This window comes from Crocodylus siamensis, chromosome 6 (genome assembly GCF_052110815.1).
Source record: "Crocodylus siamensis isolate JL-2025a chromosome 6, ASM5211081v1, whole genome shotgun sequence".
Classification (NCBI taxonomy): domain Eukaryota; kingdom Metazoa; phylum Chordata; order Crocodylia; family Crocodylidae; genus Crocodylus; species Crocodylus siamensis.
In genome coordinates, this window is record NC_143400.1 from 54,496,246 (window position 1) to 54,503,854 (window position 7,609).

The following is a 7,609-nucleotide window of genomic DNA, read 5'->3' on the forward strand; positions in this document are numbered from 1 at the left end:
GACTGGTACCTCAAGCAAGGTCTTTCCAAAGCTTGGCAATGACAGCCTACCTTTTTACAAAGTACCAATTGTCACCCCTGAACTCCAGGCTGACTGTTAGCTCTTTATAATTCTCTGGGTGTGTCTGTGAAGTCAGAGCCTTTGTTTTCTTGGGATCTGTTCTTACTCTGTCTTGGGAGATGATATGACCCCTATATCTGACCATGTTCTGCAGAACTGGCATTTAACAATTGCCCACTTTTACTCCATAGCTTCTCACTGGCCCAAGATTTTAGAAGCTCTTATTTGTGTTCCTCCAGAGTTTCTCTCAGCATTAGCAGGTCATTTAAGTAGACTATTACATTAGTGGGTTCCCATCACCTTTCCTATACGGTTCTGAAAAAAGACAAATGCTTTCAACATTCCTGGGAGCATCTGCTCAAATTGGTAGAAACTCAGGAGGACATAACTGATATTTTCTCTCTCTCTTCCAGTCCTAGCAAGATTTGATAACAACCTTTTCAGAAATCCAGCACTGAGAACCATTGGTTTTTTAGCAAATGGTCTGATGCATTGTGTACCTGTCACCAGTATATGAATTGACCTCTGGTGCACTTACTTAGGGTAGGGTAGGGTTTTTTTTATGGACAGCCATTTTGGGGGAGGCATAGTAGCTATGTGATTTGGTAGGTATGTCACTGGCCATCAGTTCCTGAGGATGGTGTCCCACATCCTCCACTGAGGGAGCAGTCTTCCAGGAGTGCTGGACAATGGACTGTGGAATAAAAGTTTGCTAATGCTGTGCTCTGTGCCTCTCTGGGATCCCAATGATGCAGCAAGCAAGGACCTGAAATGCTTTCAAGGGTGTAACACTGCATGATGGTCAAGCAAGCCTCTTTTGCTTCCTGTCTTCCTTCTTTGTCCCAGGTTCTTTTAATAACCTGCTGCAAGTAGGACTGTCTTGCTGCTCTGCAAGCCTCAGTTTAATTAGTATCAGCTGATTACTTAAAGTCCTCTTAGAATTTGAACAGCCTGACACATCCATTTACTTAAGGTTCATCTACATCTCTTTAGTAGGAGTTTGTCCAGCCTCTGCACGTGGGCCAAAACCTGGTTATTCTTAAAGTACAGGTTCTCAGCATTTTCCAAACTGCCAAATGTGTTTTCTAGCACTTCTCAGCAATCCTGTGCGCCAGTTCTAGGACTACAGATTCTCAATGTCCAAACAGCTTCTCGGGCTGGACCCTTCAACTCACCACTGAATTCTTCTTTTTCTTGGCCTCTGGCACCTGCCATTCTTGCACCATTTCAGAGGCATATATCATACTTATTCAAGGGGATGTGGTATATGAGTGAGACATGAACCCTGTTTCCAGAATGAAAAAAAAAGAAAAAAGGATTTTTTCCTTAAAAAAAAAAAAAAAGGGTGCTGGGGGTATTCTGCTACTTGCCACTTACCAGGGACTGCAGGCTCTGGTTATACAGGGGTGGGATCTTCTTATCAACCTCATTACACCTCCTCCATAGGAAAATGCTGCTATTGATACAGGGTTAATCCTTTCATAGTCACAGCCTAAATCCAGAGGCCACTGAGATCTGGAAGGGTCACAGGTTCTGAGATAAAGGTGTGCATGTCTGTGTGCATCTTTTAACCTATAGCTGGGGACTGTTTTTGAGCGCCCAGTGTTTCTGCTGCCACCGCCACAGCAGGTCTGCCTGTCCTAGCTTTTGCTCCTACAGCAGTACTGTGGTGTGCATATACCTGGATGCTACTGCAAGAGGAAAGTTGTAGGGCCACTTCTGCTGCTGGGGCACGGACTCTGTGGAGGTGGGGTTGCAATTCTGGTGCCCCTACTAAGTTGGCACCCAGGGCTATTGGACTGCTTGCCCACCCCAAGCTGTTGCCTAAATGTATGCGGACCAACACTGCAAAAGCCTTAATTCAGTGGCAGGTGTGAGAGTTAAATCAGTCAGTAGCTGTTGGCTGCACTGTAGGGAAGCTGAGGGGGGATTCCTGCAGCTTCTGTGGAAATTGGCTTCCTCATTTAAGATGCACTCCAATTTTCCATCCCTATTTTTTGGAAAAACAGCATACGTGGTAAGCAAATAAGTATGACACTAAGCAAGGTTCAAAACCTCTTCACCAGATAGATATGGTGACTGCACTCCCAGCAAATAACCTGAACTTTCTGGAAGGGGCTGACTCAGCTTGAAGCTGCACAATCTCTTCAAGGCTTTTGCCCCAGAGCCTTTGCCCACATGGCTGGTGATGTAGCATTGACTATGATTTGGGTTGGTACAATAACCATGGACTGTCCCTCTTTTTCTAAGTGCCATGACAGTTCCCTTAGGAAATCTGGCATATCTGAGAGAGAGGCTTGTGGGGATTGGCTTCTAGACACTACTAGTATTTACACAACTTCTTCCACTGCTATCACCTTGGGGACTGATACCCCCCCACTATCCAGTATTAATATAGTTGTCATGCTTTCTTCTGTACACAAGTGTAGCTACTATTACCACTTACACATTCTGCAGCTTTCTGCAAGGTGATTTCAATGGAGTTCTCATCCTGGGTACCCAATGCCCATCCCAGTAGCTAACACATTTCTTGTGGGCTATTTAAATTATTTTACCCCCCACCCCATCTTCTGCAAAAGACATCGCCATAATGCACAGAACATCTTTCACTCAAAAAATGCAGTAGAAACGGGCTCTCTTGGACTGATCTGCTATGCAGATAGCCTCACTGAGCCTCCAAAAATGTAACCCCTTGACCAGACACTATTTGTCAGTAAAAAGGACCAGGTTCACTTTCTAGCATTTCCTACTAATAATGTAAAGAATACCGGCTTCACTGCTTCCCCTCTGGAGCCTGGAAAATTAAATTATACCTCAGTGCTCAATGAGTGAAATTTCCCCAGTCTTAAACATGGAGTGCCAGGGGTTAACTAAACAGAACTTGATTAAAGGGAAAGAAACTATTAAGAAGAAGTTTGGAAACTTGGGTAACAAATGGACAGTAGGTTAAGGCTACCTAACTTCTTTGGCAAGTCTTGACCTAGTGTCTCTCCAATAGCTCTGACAGGCTGTGAGCAGCTGATGAGATGACCATCTACTACCCTTCTTCCTTCATGATATTTTTCCAGGTGGTTCATGGTGCGCTGTTCCACGGCTCTACAAACTTTCCTAGCTGGAGCAACTGCTGCTGGCTTAGGATGCCCTCACTGGAGTCATTTGCTAGGCTGCCACTTTGCTGTTAGTGTTTCAGGCCAGCTATTTCCCTGGTAGTCTTTGCTACCACTCTGCTGTAGCTGCTCCACTGTTGGCAGCTGTCAGATTTAGCTCTGCCATCTCCGTGTCTTCAGTGCAACTCAGCAGCCACCACTGCCAATTGTTGCATTCAGCTTCCTCACCCTGTTAGAAATATTATTAAAAATGCATTATCAATAGCTGTTAGCTCCCATCAATAGTGTTGTCCTCTGAATAAGCACGGCTGCCAGCCCTCCTTGTCTCCTTAATGAGAGAGGGAGGGGCGGGGGTTGAAAACTGAAGGGAAAACTCCAAGAGCTCTTTGTACTAAGGTATCACTCTCTCTTTGTTCTGCAAATTTACTATCTCTTTGTTACACTAAATCACACTTTCTTTCATGACTCCCACATTTCTTAGGCTAAGATAAGAATAATTGCAATCTTAGCCTTCAAGTTGAACCCTGAATAACCTTGAGTCCCTTCTGGGCAAGCGCAATAACCTAATACATATTAAGCCTATCCGCCCCGCATACTTAAGTAGTTAATTATAATACACATGGGATGCATGATCTGATGTATTCACATGTATGTTTGTATGAACCGGAAATGAGTTGTAAGAGTTCCTGCTTCTGTACACGTGCCAGAAGAGAGGGGATAAAAGCCTGCTAATGATTGTGCCCGGGGGCAGAGGGTTTTGATCTTTTGTCTTCTCCCTCTGACCCTATTTGCAAATATATACCTTTTGTCTCACCAACAATGTGTGCCTGAAGGATTATTATTCAATGAGCCTCCAAAGAAAAGAACCGAGAGAGAGTTTTTTTTTACCTCAACCCCAACCAAACGTGGTCTAAAAGTAGTAGTTGTAGCACTGAAGCTTTTTAGAGGAAGCACAGGGCCCTTAAAGCAGCGTCTGGGGAGCGGCAGCTGGTTAAAAGACGATTCAGCAGTACGCAGAACTCCGAGGCCTGATTGCTGTACAAAAGTTCTCCTAGATAATGAGTCTATTCTCTTTCCCTACAAAAGTAGTAGGGATATACGGAGCCCCAGCCCCTTACACATCAGAAAGATCTTCCATAGGATGGAACCGGTCTCAGCCCTGCTCTGGCCTTCCTCCCCACACCGCTGCAGAAGGCCCAGGATGACTCCTGCCCCTGGGCACAACTGGCATAATTCACTTTCCCCATTTGTGGGCAACCCCCAAGGCCCCAAGTTTCATTCACTCCGAGGTCCAGACTGAGGTTGTCCTGGGATAGCTCCCTCCAGCAAGCTTCAGTTCCACTGCCATTATACTGCACCCTGCAGCAGTACCAATAGTCTCTGTCAGCCCCAGGTGGCCTCCACTTCAGGTTATGGAAGAAAGTTTTTTTTACCTCAACCCCAACCAAACGTGGTCTAAAAGTAGTAGTTGTAGCACCTGCCCAGAAGCCACCCCTTCCTCAGGCGACCAGTGAGGAAACAAACAACAAAAGGGTTTATTATAAAAACAGAACAAGCCTAAGAAAACAGTAACCATATGTTAAGATATACAAATAGACAAGCAAGAAAATACCACGACATTGACTTGTTTTTACCCTTCACCTTAAATCCACAGCTGTAGTCCCTTAGCCAGCTTCCTAGAGCAATCCCTGCCTCTGACCACCTGCCAGAGCCTTCTGCGTCTCCCTGTCAGCTTGCTTTTCCCAGCCTCCCTGGATAGAGAACCTCTGCCCTCTCCCTGTACTTGGGAAGACTGAAGAGCAAGCTATGCTTTTGAGGCAGGCTTAAATACCTTTGCCAGTCTGGCTATTAACATACCTCACCCCTGCATTTCTAGAGGGAACTCACACTATGCGAGTAACTTTCTGCACATGAAGGTGCATATTTACAAACTTGCATCCTTTTTTAAAACATTGAATCAGAACTCATGGTTTTTAAAACATACAGATTTGCCAATCCAGTATCTGTCTCTCCTGTATGATAGTTTTGACTAGCCAGCTGTCAAGCCCCTGGCTCTTCTTTTAAACTGTAAATTTATCATTATCAAGCCAGATCCAGTAAACAACTCCCAAATGCTAATTCTCAGCCATTGAGTCTTCTAAGTGTGAACAGCTGAGGGCTGCTCAAATAAATTATTTATAAATGTCTATATCAAATACTATGGCCCATATAGATAATGGAGCAAGAAAACTGAACCCAGTTTTGCACTTTCTACAACCAGAGACTAAACACCATGAGAGTAAACCTTATTTGGGAGATCCTCCATGCATGCCATGCAGTAAACCCCACAGAAGGAACTTTGTCTTGAGGTGAACCTGTGACACTATCCCTTTGCAAACAAGCTAGATAGTGTTGTATTCTACCCAAACCCCAAAGCTTGACAATATCTTGGCAGAATTGTCTTCTAGTTACATAATAACCATGCAACCAACAGATAGGTAAACTGCATGCAGCTGGAGCCCCAGCTTTTCTAGTTCAGTTGCTTTCCAGGCTGCAAGCGTGGCCTACATTCTTTCTCCGTAGATTTATGATTCTGCATTTAGCTGCACTTGGACAATTGCTGCTTGTTGGGTACCAGTTTATAAAGTAATCTTGACTGCCCCAGATAGCCTTACCTTAATTTACCCCAGGAACCTGCTTTGCAACATCTGTAAACATCACCAGCAATGATTTAACATTTCCATCCTGATCATTAATAATATGAAATGATCTTTGGTGTAATACTAAGGCCCCCCACCCCCACCCCCACCCCTCTGTGCCAGGCCACTGAAAACACTAAATAAAAAAACCCCTCCATTTTGAGACCAGCCAGCTGGCTAGTTTATAATCTCTTTCCAATGTGTGACATTGATTTGCTATTTAATGTGTGCTATCCTGAGCTCCCTTTTTTTTAATTAACCAAATCCGATTTTCTCTCTAAGAGGAACTTCTGTGGCTTTCAGGTTTCTAAATCACTATTCCGCCCTGTGTAGAAACCACCAAGCCACAGAGATGTCTAGATTCTTGATGCATTTCCATTTTAGCATCATAAGCATGCTCTGAAGTGCTCCATGGGGGTGCCTACTACCCTAACCAGGCTTGAAAGTGCTCATATTCTCAACAGATCCCCAGTTGGATGGATATTGGGGAAGTGTGGGGGAGGGGAACCTTTTAACTCAGTAACCTAGTGGTTGGGGCACTTTCCCAGGAAAGAAGACATATTTTAAGCTCTGTGATCAATGCATCTGGAATCAACAGAATGAAACATAACATGGAATTAATCTCCATTGAGTGCAATGGTTGTTTTTTTTGTCAGGTAAGCGGTGATAAGTGTAGGTTTTTCCAAGACCCTCCCTGTAGGCCTCGCTGGAGCACTGATCAACACTTAACGCTCACACAAAGGTTTTGCTAAAGAATTGGCCAGAGTAGGCCTGAGCAGCACACCTGACCCATGCATGAACTCTTTATTTAAGCAAAACTTGGCATGTGAGACAGATGTGCGGTCCTGCCAGAAGATGGGAGGGAGAGATGGCTGTACAAGGCATAGAGTAGTCCAGTACCTGTTTGATAAGACTAGAACAGGAACACCAAGAACAGGATGCCCATGAAGCAGAGCTACAGATAGACTGTAACAAGTAACTTGATTTGATCACTGTACAAAAAAGGTGGGTTGGGAAGTACAAGAACTTTTTAGTGGCCTGGGGGAGCCTGCGTGGTGTAGTGCTGACTATATTGCCACAGGCACAAATGCGTTAACACCTGGTCTGATGTACTTGTGATGTACACTGCCAAAACGTGTTAGGACTGTGCTTGTAGACAATAAACCTGGCCAAATTTTTGCCACAAATGAAGCCTGTGGTTGTTCTTTAAGAAAAGATGGGTGTTGGGATCCCCTGGCTGCGACTTTTGCCAGCACCACAGTTCCTGAGACTTTAACAGTGATAACACATTGATAACACCCAGCATGAAGACTACAGCAATGACAACAACCTTATGTCTAGAAAAGGGGAGAGCAGATTGACGGAGACTGCCAGGAGTCTGGAGGGACAAAACTCCCCCTGAATGCAGAGTGAGCGGAGGCCTTTTGCTCTCCGAGGTGCAGATTGCTTCTTGCCATGTAGATTTGTTATGGCTTGTCCACTGGGGACCCCGTCCCCACCAAGGGGGTCCCACCACCTGGTGTCCAGGTGGGATGCACTAAGGAGATGGTGGAGGGTGCAGACCAGGAGCATGTAGAGCTGGCAGTGATGGGCTGTCTGGAAGTGGACTGGCTCAGCCTCCCCCAGCCTGCTGAGATGGTGCGGTAGGGAGTGCCAGGGTGCAGAGAGATCCGACAGGCCAACTTGTCTTGCTTGGGGAACGTGGGCCTGGACCCACCATGCAAAACTAGAAGCCTCCCTTAACAAGAGAGGCCACTGAGGGTG